Consider the following 12,926-nt stretch of genomic DNA (forward strand, 5'->3'; position numbering starts at 1 on the left):
AGTTTACCAGCAGTCGAAGTCGGGAACGAAGCCCGGCTCCCGTAGGAGTCCGGGCGGAGTCTTCCTTCAATTAAAGTCAGGGGCGAAGTCCGGCTCCCGTAGGAGTCCGGATGAAGTTTACCAGCAGTCGAAGTCGGGGATGAAGCCCGGCTCCCGTAGGAGTTCGGGCGGAGTCTTCCTTCAATTAAAGTCAGGGGCGAAGTCCGGCTCCCGTAGGAGTCCGGATAAAGTTTACCAGCAGTCGAAGTCGGGGATGAAGCCCGGCTCCCGTAGGAGTCCGGGCGGAGTCCACCTGCAATTGGCGTCGGGGGCGAAGTCCGACTCCGGTAGGAGTCCGGATGAAGTCTTCCTGCAGCCGGAGTTGGGGACGAGATCCGGTTCCCGTAGGAGTCCGGGCAAAGTCTACCTGCAATCGGAGTTGAGGGCGAAGTCTGGCTCCTGTAGGAGTCCGGACGAAGTCTACTTGCAATTGGAGTCGTGGACGGAGTCTGGCTCCCGTAGGAGTCCGGGCGAAGTCTGCCTGCAGCCGGAGTCGTGGGCGGAGCCCGACTCCCGTAGGAGTCCAGGCGAAGTCTGCCTACAGCTGGAGTCGTGGGCGGAGCCCGACTCCCGTAGGAGTCCGGGCAGAGTCTACCTGCAATCGGAGTTGAGGGCGAAGTCCGGCTCCCGTAGGAGTCCGGATGAAGTCTGCTTGCAGTAGAAGCCGGGGACGAAGTTCGGCTTTCGTAGGAGTCCGGACGCAGTTCACTTGCAATTGGCGTCGGGGGCGAAGTCCGGCTCCCGTAGGAGTCCGGATGAAGTCTACCAGCAGTCGATCGTCATGAAAATTTGGGTGGAATTCGTCCGTCGCGAAGAATCCGATCGACGCTGGTGGGGGCTTATCCGTCGGTAAAACTTGAGAGTGTTGCAGAAGCTCGGCCGCCCGAGAGATTTGAAGAGACGTCGTCGGAGGTCGAAAGTCAATTGGATCCCCGGAGGGTCACTCCAGTGACAAACTTTGGCTGGAAGGTATTTTATACCCAACAACAGTTATTATTTATAAAAGCAGAGTTGCGCCAATGAACTCAATTTTTTTTCAAAAAAAAAAAATCTAGACGGATAAATCACGATTTGAACTTTAAAACTTCAGAGCGACGTGAGAAATAGTGCATGTTGCTGGCCCATTTATGCAAGCACATGAAACATATTAACTTTGAATTGATGAGTTGCCTCCGTTTGACTGAAACAAAAGTCTTGATAAAGAAGTAACCGGATCGCAACCAGCAGTAATCGCAATCATTGTTAGCAGTTGATCAAAGTACATCCTAATTTTCTCTATGTTTGTTTTCTTCCTTCTCTAACTGTTCTTGGTCGATTCCTTCGTTTATTAAATTTCTTTTGTGAACTGGATGGGAGTTTTTCTAATCTGGGAAGGAGAAAAGAAACAAAAATTCTGGCTTAGGAAGGTTGATGATATGGTCCCAGCTTGCATCAGAAGCCTTTTGGCAGGCAGTATGGTTAAATAGCAGTAACAAGAACTGCTTACATCCGATACTGATACTAAGAAATGCATGAATGTTTTAAAACCCATTTTAATGGCTGCTACGCAAATGACATTCTTCAAGATGTGTCTCTTTTTCTTTTTTCCTCCTCTTCTTCTTCTTCTTCTTCTTCTTCTTTTTTGTGGTAACACATTCTTCAAGATGTTTATCGTCACGTCCCTAAACCAAGTGCACAATAAATGCCGCATGCCTGCAAGGTGGATTTTTCAAGCATGCAAGGCTACCTGATTAACCAACTAAATCAAATGTCAGTAAATTCAAAATAAAAGCAAGACTTGATCTTCCAGAAACAAAGGAATGAAAAATCCAAGTAATACTTTATCCTCAACAACAATTATCCCAAGAAGATAGAGAGTCACAACGTTCCAACATGTTATTTGTAAGCAAACCAAACATAAAGCTAATAGACAAAGAATCCAATTAAACATAAATAACTAAAGATAACTAGATCTATTGGAACCCCGAAGCAAATCTATGCGTGCACTCGCCAAGCCCCATGCGATTCACAATTCAGAATCTGAAAATAGAAAAAATAGGTAGTGATCTACACCAGCCCAATAAGTAATATAACACTCCAAAGTAGAATCCAAGTATACCAACGAACAATAAACCAAAACAGTAGTTTACAAACATAATTTTGACTAGGCAAAAGGCTTTATTTTCATTAAATCTCAATGAATGCCTTTTAAAAATTTATTTTTCATTGATTATTAATAAAATCAATACCAGGTTATGGCTACATAACCCAGTGGCATGGGTTAGATACTAAATAGGAGGTACAATAGATATAAGTTACAATATCTACTACATAACAGATATCAAATAACAGGTACTACCATTCTAATTATTGGTGGTTCAATATTAAAACTAAAATCTCAGATTACAAGTTAACAGAGCCAACTTATTATCCCCATTGGTGGGGCCAAATCATAACTATGCTGAGAATATATAAAAATGTAAATCGATAAATTACCTAGTCAAGTTTCTAACTCATCAGTCAAAACAGGTCGTGTCTAAAATAACTTGATTTTAAGAGTTTCAAAATACATAAAATGTTCTTGTATTATTTTTAAGAGTAAACTAACTAGATAATAGCTTATGTTGAGAATATATAGAAATGCAAATCAATAAATTACCTAGTCAAGTTTCCAACTCATCACTCAAAACAGGTCATGTGTCAAAAATAACTTGGTTTTAAGAGTTTCAAAATACATCCAATGTTCTTGTATTTTTTCTAAGAGTAAACCAACTAGAAGAGAAAAGATAACATGCTTGACCCATTTATCTAAATAGAAAGCAATGTTGTAAACGAACTTAACAAACTAATTGGAATCTCTCAAATACCCATACACACGCACGCACACTAAAACATATTGTTTACTAGGCCACACCTAGCATGTCCGATTAATCAATACAAATGTAGCTCGTCCTTAATCAACCATCGATACAAGAAATAAATAAATCATTTCTAAATTCTTATTTCAGCTCTAATGTCCAAATTACTCTTAGCTCTAATTTTCTTATCCCACTTAATTCGAGACTATATAAATAAATAAGAAATTAAAGTTTTATTTTGATTTAGGTGCTAGATTATAAAACAAGCAGACATAATAAAGGTCAATCACCAATAAGATCAGCAGTACTTCATAGAGTTTCATGCTCTGTTTTCTTAAGCTAGAGAAGGGAAAGAATTTTAGACTACAGTTTCTTAACTTCTGCATCAAAAGTGCTACAACTCAACCAGAATTTCAGCAATCAGAACATTTAAAGATCAGAAAGAAATGAAATATTTTATTCATATAATTGCATAGATTGCCATTTTGAGCTATTAAGATTTTATAAAGCTCTACAAATCATAATACTATGCATGATATTATGTCAAACATGTGGCATGCTACAAATACAAGCTTTAAGTGTATTTAATCATGCAAGAAGTCTATTCCATTAGTAGAATCTCGAGGGATGGAAATAACAATCAACAAAGGGAGAGGAAATGGAGGGGACAGGGAGTGACTTGCACTGGTGATGTCATGTCTCATCGCACTCATCTTTAACAATAATCGAGGGAATGTTTCAGCTGTCACCACGGGTTAGTTCGTTGAACCTTGGGAATTAAGCGTGCTTTGTGTTTGTTTATGAATAGATATGTTATGGTTAATTTTCACAAGTTCATTTATATGTCACTATATAAGACTGCATCATTAGTTTCATTGAAAGTCTCACTTTCTTTTAGCTTGGCAGTATCTCTTTATGGGTAGAGTAAGGCCCCAAGGCAGTTACATCTATCAACAAAAGAGCGGTATCATCAAAGTTTATTTGGTGACGAATTTCCTTCTCCATGCTTTGTAAAACTCAGAATTTTGAAGTATAATTTCATGATTGCTATGCTGTTTGTTGAGTTGGAATATTGTTCCCTAAATACTCATGTCTATGCTCTCTCTGGTTCTCTTCTGGTAGACTTCTACATTTTCATTAGTATCTGCCAATTTTTGTTGACATTCTTGAATTTTTTTCGCACATGTAAAAACTTGGTCACTCATTTTTGTAGGTGTATTTTGGCATTCTTAGTCAATTCCCCAGTCACAGGATCTGCTGAACATTTCAGTAGTTGGGTTTGTTAAGATGGTAATATCACGCGCTACAAGAAGACAAACTTCATTGAGCTGTCTAAAGGTTTAAAGATATTTAGCCTTATGTAAAGCCGCTTAAAGAGCCTTTTCCTTTCCCCTGGTAAAGACTCATTTACATAGAGATAAGGAAATGTCTAATTTAAATATTACACACTGTAAAGGATCTAAAGCTTGTTTATATTCAAGTATCATCGTTTCAAAGATGTAGCTGATTGAGAAAAAAAAATTGGGGGAAAATCTTGATTTCTCATATATATCTTATTCTAAAATTTTATATATCCTTGTACTTGTATTTTCCGAATGAAAGTGATTAAGCTTAGCCTAATCTTTTTTTTTTTTTTTAAAAAGGGGAATTTTCTAGATCCTGTTACCAGGCCATTGGCAATGAGTGTGATTGAGAAACATGAAATAGAAGTTCCTGTGCAAAAGTTATTAAATAGATTATAGAAAATTAACAACACCATCAAATCTAAAGAAACATTTGACGTGAAAATGAAAATGAATTAATACAGTCAACAGTTCTATGGTTCCATAAGAAATAACTAGAAATGTCTCAATGTACATATTAAACAAAGCCAGGTGCCCTATTGACTGAATCATCACTTCAACTAACATCAATTAAAACAGCTATCCTGCAAGACAGGAAATCACGTATTGGTTATTTATTTGATGGAAAGAATAACGTGAATCGCTAGATTCTTTTTTAATAGTTCATAAAACATGTTCAACCTTTGGTATATAGCGGAAATTTACCAAAAATATAAAAAACCCAGCCTTTTAGAAGGAATTAGAATTAAATTTCTTGATGCATTGACTGAAGAGAAAACTCAAAACTGAAGAGAACCAATATTCTTTCATCCACCCTGTCATCCAAAAGTTTGTATTTGACGGGGGGGAAAAAAAAAACAGAAATAATAAAGATCAATCTCCTGTGAGATCAGCAATACTTGGTGGAGTTCAATGCTCTGTTTTCCTAAGCTAGAGAAGGGGAAAAAGCTTTAAGAATAAGATTTCTTAACTTTTCTGTTAGAAGTGCTACAACTCAATCAGAATTTCAGCAATTAGAACGTTCAAAATCAGGGAGAAATAAATCATACTACTCTGCATGATATTATGTCAAACATGTGGCGTGTGTCTCTCTAATCATGCAAGAAGTTTATTCCGCGAGTAGAATTTCGAGGGATGGAAATAACAGGGGAAATGGAGGAGAGAGGGAGTGACTTACATGAGAACTTATCTTCAAAATTAATGGAGGGGATGTGTCGGACCTTGTACGCATCCTCATTTCTGACCCTGTCATTGAACTCATGGGACATCTTTATCAGCTTCAGTTCCCGAAGGGTGGTCACGTGCTGCAATCCCTCGGGAAGCATCTTCAATCCCCTGGAGCTACAGAGAGTTAAGTGGCTGAGGCTGCGCATCGCCCCAAACTCCACTCACCATTCCCGTGGACCCGGCGAAGCATCTAATATCAAGTGTTGCAGTCGAGGAAAGCCACCAGCAGAACACGACAGGCTCTTCCCCCAACATGCACAGAGCAGTTTAAGAAGCCTGAGGCTTGGCAGCTTCTCCAGCACTGGCATTGGGTCTTGCTTCAAGTCAGACAGATATAATGTGAGCCTGGTGAGGTTTGGTGGGAATCGAGTGCTATCCGGGAGTTGCTGCTCTTCGAACGATCCTCTCAGATGTAATGAGCGGAGCTTCTGCAGGTGTTGTGCCGCAGCGAAAATGACGCCCACAGGGCTTGATAATTTTGACCAATCCAGAGAAAAGGAGACTAGGCTGTCCATTTTCTCGAACGCTTTTCCGAGTGATTCTGCAAATGTTCTTTCATACATTCTCCACACCGTCTCCTTAGTAAAGCCTGGTGTGGTAACCCATTTTTTGATGAATCTTATATCTAGTAAACGGATAATATCCATATCATGTATATCATCAATAAATTCCGGGATGTGCAGAGTCTGCAAGTTCTGCTGCTCACTATTTATTGGTGCAGTTAGAAACATAGGTATATTAATGTATACATGCCTCAGCGTCCGGATTTTCCACAATGGTTTCGGAAGCCATGAAGGAAATCCCTGTCTTTCTTACATCCAGAGTCTGCAGATTTAGGAGATGTCCTATGGAGGATGGTAGTCTCTTCAAACCAGTGTTTCTCAATCCCAGGTATCGTAGAAGAATCATGTTGCCGATCTGTTTTGGTAACTCCTCAAAACATCTTACGCCCTCCAAATCCAGCACCCTTGATGAGTTTAACCCATTAAAAAATCTTCGCCCCCAAAAGTAATCGAAGGCTAAAAAAGTGCGGAGATGTGCTGAGGAAAAAGCATCCTCGTAATACCTCACATCGCAGAAATCTACACGATGACTCGATATACCATCAGATATTGCCATGTCGTCACTACCGCAAATATGAAGAAATTTATCCTTTCTAGCTTCTGATTGTTCAAAGTCACGTAGCGTATCATGGATGCGTATGCTCCTAACCGGCCCACGAGCCTTGGTTCTTTTAACAACCTGGATCATGCACCTCTGCAACAACTCATCCAACCAATCCCTTGCGGTGTCTTCCATTGTCTGTCTCTGCTGCTGTTGTATGAAACCTTCAGCGATCCACAACCTAACTAATCTGGAAGCAGAGATAATAGAGTCCTCTGGAAACGCAGTGATGTACAAGAAACATGGTTTTAATTGATATGGCAAGTCATTGTAACTTAAACCCAATACACTGAGGCATTGCTGCCCTTCTCTATTAGATTCCCACTTCATGCTTTGAGCTACTTTCGACCATGCATCGTAGTTACGATCTTTCCTTGACAGAAGGCCCCCTAACACCACAAGTGCAAGAGGAAGTCCACCACACCTCTTTGCAAGCTGCTGGGCCAATTCATCCAACACAGCGGGGACGTCTGCCTTCTTACGGAAGAGTTTCAAACTCTGTGTGTCATTCAAAAATTGGAGTTGATGTGGAGGAATCCACGGCTCGGCATGTCTTGCAACTTCAATATTACGGGTCGTAAGCAGTATTCTGCTACCGTTGTTTTTATTAGGAAAGGCATGGCCTATTCTGTCCCACGCTTGAACTTCCCATACGTCATCCATTGCAATAAAATACCTTCTATCTTGGAAAAAACTACATAGCTTCTCTTTCAGCTCGCTTTCTGTCATCTCCTCTAATTCTTCCTTTGTAACGTTTGGAATGTTGTTTTTCACAATATTCTTTAATATTGCTTTAACATCGTATTTCTGAAATTGTCAACCAAACACGTGTATCAAAATGTTGTTTTTGTTCAGCATCATTATAGAGTTTTCTTGCAAAATTATAGACTTTCCTTGCAAGGGTGGTCTTGCCAAGACCACCCATACCTACAATGGAAATTACACTGCGGTTTTTGATCTCCGGATCAACTAATAGTTTCACTAATTTTTCCTTATCATCCTCAAAGCCTATGACATCATTGTCGTCAAAGAAATAACCAGGCATTTCCCTCAGTGCTTGCAGATGATCATCCCAATCACTGGCCTTCTCAACTCCACTTTCACCCAGGTCAACAGTGCTATATCTGTCTGTGCTCGCAGTGATATCTTCAATCTTCTTCTTTATTTTTTCAATGTCGGAACCAATTTTATGTAGGGTGATCAATTCACAAGGTTTAGGACAGTACCTTGATAAGGTGCCCATGAAGCCTCTCCTCCGACGTTGCCTCTCAGCCATGTACTTGACCCTGCCAATGATGTCTTCCACTTCATATGCCGCATCTCTTATCTCACGTATCCTATTCTCCACTGTTTCGCTCCCCTCCTCGACGCGGCAACTTTGAGGAAGGCTTTCATTCGTTGCAGTTCTTTTGGAACCCATTCGACTTGTTCCCTCACCCCACGCAACAAAGCAGCTTCTTGTGTGGCAAGGCTGGCAAGCTGAGACAAGACGGTGCAAATAGCAGACTCAGCCATCTCTCCCCCCTCTCTCCTACTCTGACACGAAGAAGATTCTAGACGATGGTGGAATGTATGAGCCAGGAAAGAGGCTTTGATCTCTCTGAAAGAAGAGAAGTTCTCAGCCCGGATGCTATTCGTCGCTAATGGCCGCGGAATCTTTTCTATAAAAGAAACTTTTTTTTTTTTAATCAAACTCTCTACCTGAGAACTAATATAGGAAGTTCGATTACTTTAGTAACTCTTCTTACCATGTGACTTGAGGTTTAACTGAGGTTCAATTTATTCCCGAGACTCAAAATCTGAGACTGAAATAAATCAACGTGATCAAGCTAGAGGTCGGTAACAGTCCGATCTGAAACATCTTCAAAAAAGTCTGTAAAATAAGTCAAAAATCGGATGGAGATCCTCCGATTCTTGATCCTTCAATGCTTAAGTCGGTCTTGAGCCCAAGAACAATAGATGAAAAAGAGTGATAGAGCAAGAAGAGGGTTCGTGTGAAACTAAAGAGATTGGACTGAGTGGGAACTAGAGTCCTTGTTCAAGAATTGGCAAAGTTCCTACTGGCATAATCTTACTCTAGTTTTAGAATTAGGATTAAAGACTTACCATCGAAGGATCCCTAGTTCTCTATTTATAGAGGGATTGATGAGACCGTTACAGAGTTTATTAGGCCATTAGAGAAGTTTGTTAGGCAGCCAACTTTAAATGAGTTAGAGTATAACTATACAAATGAGCTGGAAATGAGATCATACTTAGCTGTATGTGCCAACTGTATATGAGATCGTAGCCAGCTGTACCCTAGCTGTAGAGATCATAAATAAACTCCATAAGATGATTGCTGTAGATAATATAGAAGTTGACTTCGGCTATAGACCGATGTATATCAGATGAGATCAATCATTAGCTCACCTGAAGCTCTTGAAGTTTCAGATATTAGTATTACCGATGTACCTTCTTTAGGTCGGTAAACCCCCGATCTATTTACTCTTGCCAACCAGTTTATTCATGGCAACTCTGTACTTTAAGATTGATAATTCAATAATCTCACATGATGATGCCATGTGGCATGAGATTGATTTAGTGCACCAACAATTCCAATATTAAGACCCTGCTGCGAAACTATCATTAGGTTGTACAGAAAGAAACACCCCATCGAACCGACTTAAATTAATAAGACTATCAGCCATTGACAACCCTTTCCCAGCTATCACCCTTCTCCAATGGTGGAATTATTTTTCACTCTCACATCTTAAATATACTTAATCATCAGTCCCAAAATATACCTTTTGTCCATCCTGTGGAAAATCTATCCTCCCAAACACTCCTCCATCCCACAGGGCCGACATAAGGATAAGACCACCAAAGCCCTTGCTTTAGGCCCCCACTTGTTTTAGGCCCCAGACTCCCCAACCATCTGTCTCTACCGCATCCAGCCATCAACCAACGAGAAGATGAATGGCACCAGAGAGAGAGACGGAGACAGCGAGATGATGAGACGGGAGACGGCGAGACGGGAGATGGCCATCCCTAACATCTATCAGGGCTATCTTCTCACCGGAGATGGCCAGATGGGAGTCACGCCTCACAGGACTCACAGGACTCGAAAGTGGTTCTTAGTGAAGAGGTGGAGGGCATCGTCGGTGGAGAAGAGCGGGTGCCCATCAGGGCCGCAGGTGAAGAAATCGATAATCCGGATGGTGGGGTTGCCGGAGAGCTTACAGAGGGAGGCCTCGAGGCAGGCGAGGGCGACACTGACAAAGAGGCCATCGGAGGCACCGACAGCACCGCCATCGATGGAGAGGATGCGGACCCATCTGACGACAGCGGTCTGGCTTGAGGGGCATCTCCTAATCTCTGATGGCGGATATTCTAGGCTTGAGGGGCGTCTCCAGCGGCAGTGGAGTTCCAGGCTTCCGACGACAAGGGGGTTCCGAGCTTCCAACGGCTGAGCCGTGGCAAGGAAGGGAAAGGGTGCAATGGTATTTTTTTTTCCTCTCTCGAATCGCGACACACATGGCAGATAGTGCGGCGGAAGAAATAAAGATGTCTCTCTTCGCTCATCTGTCTCTCTCCTTTCATGATTAGAAGAAGAAATCACGGCATCCCCACTTCTCCCTCTCTCTCTCTCCTCGAGAGTTTTTCTAGGGTTTGGTCTGGCCGTCTCTTAGGCTTCATCTTCATCTGTCTCCATGGCTTCGTCTTCATCGGGGGCGGCTGTGCCGACGCCTAAGATCTACTTCAACTCCCATTGCAAGGAGCCGAAATCATATGGTTCTCGAAGGGGTGGCGACTTCGCTCCAACAAATTCGCCGACCTCTGCGACTGTTGCTCGTATGCATTTTTTTTCTCTCTCTCATGCTTTTGTCCTTTTTACGTGTTTTGTTTTTCCCACATCCGAATCATTCTATGAGTTGATTTCTACGTTCGATCTTGTCGGGCTTTTTTGATTTGTTGTTTGTTGCTTCCTCGTGAGTTTCTACTGCAATGGTCCGATGGAAGCACCATGTGGTTTGTAAAATTTCAATTTTTGATTCATTTTTTAGTCAATTTTGAGGTTTATCAAGGGTTTGCAGATTGTTTTATGACATGCTTAAGTTGGAGTTTTGTTGTTACGAAGAGGCTTTGATTTTTTACCGATTTAACTTTCGGCTGAAATCACTTGCTTTCTTTGTATTCTTCTTTGTTTGCTACTGTATGTTTTTGATCTGATAGGCTTTGAAGTGAGCCTGTTTAAGAGATGCAGTAGATGCAAAAAATAAAATTTTAATAAAAAATTTATATAAATTTTAATAAATAAATTTATATTTTTAATATTTAATTTTAGACCCTTTTATGTGCTGAGCTGCTCTTGCATACCACGCTTCCAATTGCTCCAACTTTTCCGAGGCCATCACTCGAGTTCATCGATCATGGGTTTACACTACTCTGCGGTGGCCGTGTTCAGAGCTCTTGAGACTGGTTACTTACGTTGGTGTTCTTTCCGTCAAATGATGTTGTTTTGGGCTTAGAAAACCATCTCTAGATTCTTTTATAAAAAAAAAAAAAAAGAAAATAGCCGCATTCATTGGAACAATAGATGTAGTGTTCATAATAATGCCAGCTGGCCCGTATCGGACGCCTGTGATAACGACATTAGTTAGAGGCAAGTTGCCATGTGTTCTGTTACATGCACTCCTGGAAACATGGTGTTAAAAAAGGAAAGTGCTTTGGGGCGCCCTCCAATTGCCACATGGGAGGTTCGATCGAGGCCACAACGCTGGTTTGATGCTCGTAAAATTTATTCAAGCCACCCCTAAGGTGATGGTGAACCAAGGGTTTTGAAATTTTTACTGCATGCTCTCAGCCAATTTATCGATGAGGACATGAATTGTTTTTTTTTTGTTTGAATTTAAAAATGTATGATCTTTTTTTTTTTATTTTATAACTTTAAAAATAATAAAATTTGATGTCTCGAGATTCGATCCACACTGAGCCCACAGCAAGGTTCGGAGCGATGAACGGAGTTCAACGAGCTCAAGATAAGTCCAAATAGAGTCTGGATAAAGAAGTTACGCTCGAAGAAAATCTGTACGGAGATCGGAGTGAAAGACCGACGGAGGCCGCGGTGGAGTGAGTGTACGCGGGCGGGCGTGGTATGCGGCCCAGGCCCATAAGGGCGCGCACGCGGGCACGGCCCAGGCATAGGCGGGTGCGTGTAGGCGTAGCCCATGCAGATCTCTCATGCGGTCCATGCACGGTGCATGGACCGGCGGTCCATGAGAACCACGATGGACGGACATAGCATTTCTCGCTCGCTTCTCATGGTCCACCATGAACCGTAGGTGTTTCACGATCATTTCTCGCAGTCCACGACATTGTTTCGTGGATCGGATGGCCTGTTGCGCGATCCAACGGCTCCCAGGGTGTTGCGGTCTTGATCTAATGGTTCAGGAAGTTGTTTGGGTGCTGTGAGAAGTCCAGTACTAATTTTGACTCCTATTTTCGCTCGGTTTCAGATCTTTAAAAGACCCTGTGACGCAACAGAGGCTAGTGGGTAGCAGTGGTGTGTTCGGCGAGGATCCAAAGTAGCAGCTGACCGAGAGGAGCCGACAGAAAGCAAGGGCAAAGGTGCTTCAGATAGACTGTCAGGCAGCAGACAGCGGTCACTTCAGGGGTTCAGAGGATCTTTCTAAAGAGAGAGCTTTTGTGAGGGAGAGATTGGGTATATGAGGGTTGAAGGTGTGATATCCTCTTGTAATTTTTTTTTTTAATGATGAAGCTTGCATGTCCCATGAAGGTGATCCTTTTGGCTGATCCATATATTTAATTATGTTTCTATTTTATTTCTTCTTTCTTCCTACCTACAACGCGAGCGATATCGAAAAGGTCCTATGGTGGTGGTGGTGTCCTGGCCAGACATCCCCAACTAGTAGTATCAAAGCAGGTGGTTATAACAATTGATATCAGAGCTAGACGGTATCAGGACGCAGGTTGCGACGGTGGTGATCAAGATTGAAGATGGAGAAGACAGGCTCAATCAAGATGAAGATCAACAGGGTTGATGGAAAGAGTAATTTCTCCTTGTGGCAAGCGAGGATGAAGAACGTGCTCATCCAGCAAGGGTTGATCGATGCTCTCTTGTGCGAGGAGAAGCCGACTACCATGGAGGTGCAGGATTGGAGACGGCTCCAGATACATGCAGTGAGTACGATTCGCTTGTATCTAGCGGATGAGGTGGTGATCCATGTGCTTGGTGAGACTTTTCTGACGGTGCTATAGTCGAAGCTCGAGGAGTTGTACATGACGAAGTCTCTCAGCAATACTCTTTTTCTCTAAA

At 42.0% G+C, this 12,926-nt stretch overlaps 1 pseudogene; it reads right to left on the reverse strand.

The window, feature by feature from the left end:
- Nucleotides 1-1,060: 1,060 nt before the first annotated feature.
- On the reverse strand, nucleotides 1,061-8,125 carry LOC105051287 (putative disease resistance RPP13-like protein 3; annotated as a pseudogene).
- Between the last annotated feature and the right edge of the window lie 4,801 nt (nucleotides 8,126-12,926).

This window comes from Elaeis guineensis, chromosome 9 (assembly GCF_000442705.2).
Source record: "Elaeis guineensis isolate ETL-2024a chromosome 9, EG11, whole genome shotgun sequence".
Classification (NCBI taxonomy): domain Eukaryota; kingdom Viridiplantae; phylum Streptophyta; class Magnoliopsida; order Arecales; family Arecaceae; genus Elaeis; species Elaeis guineensis.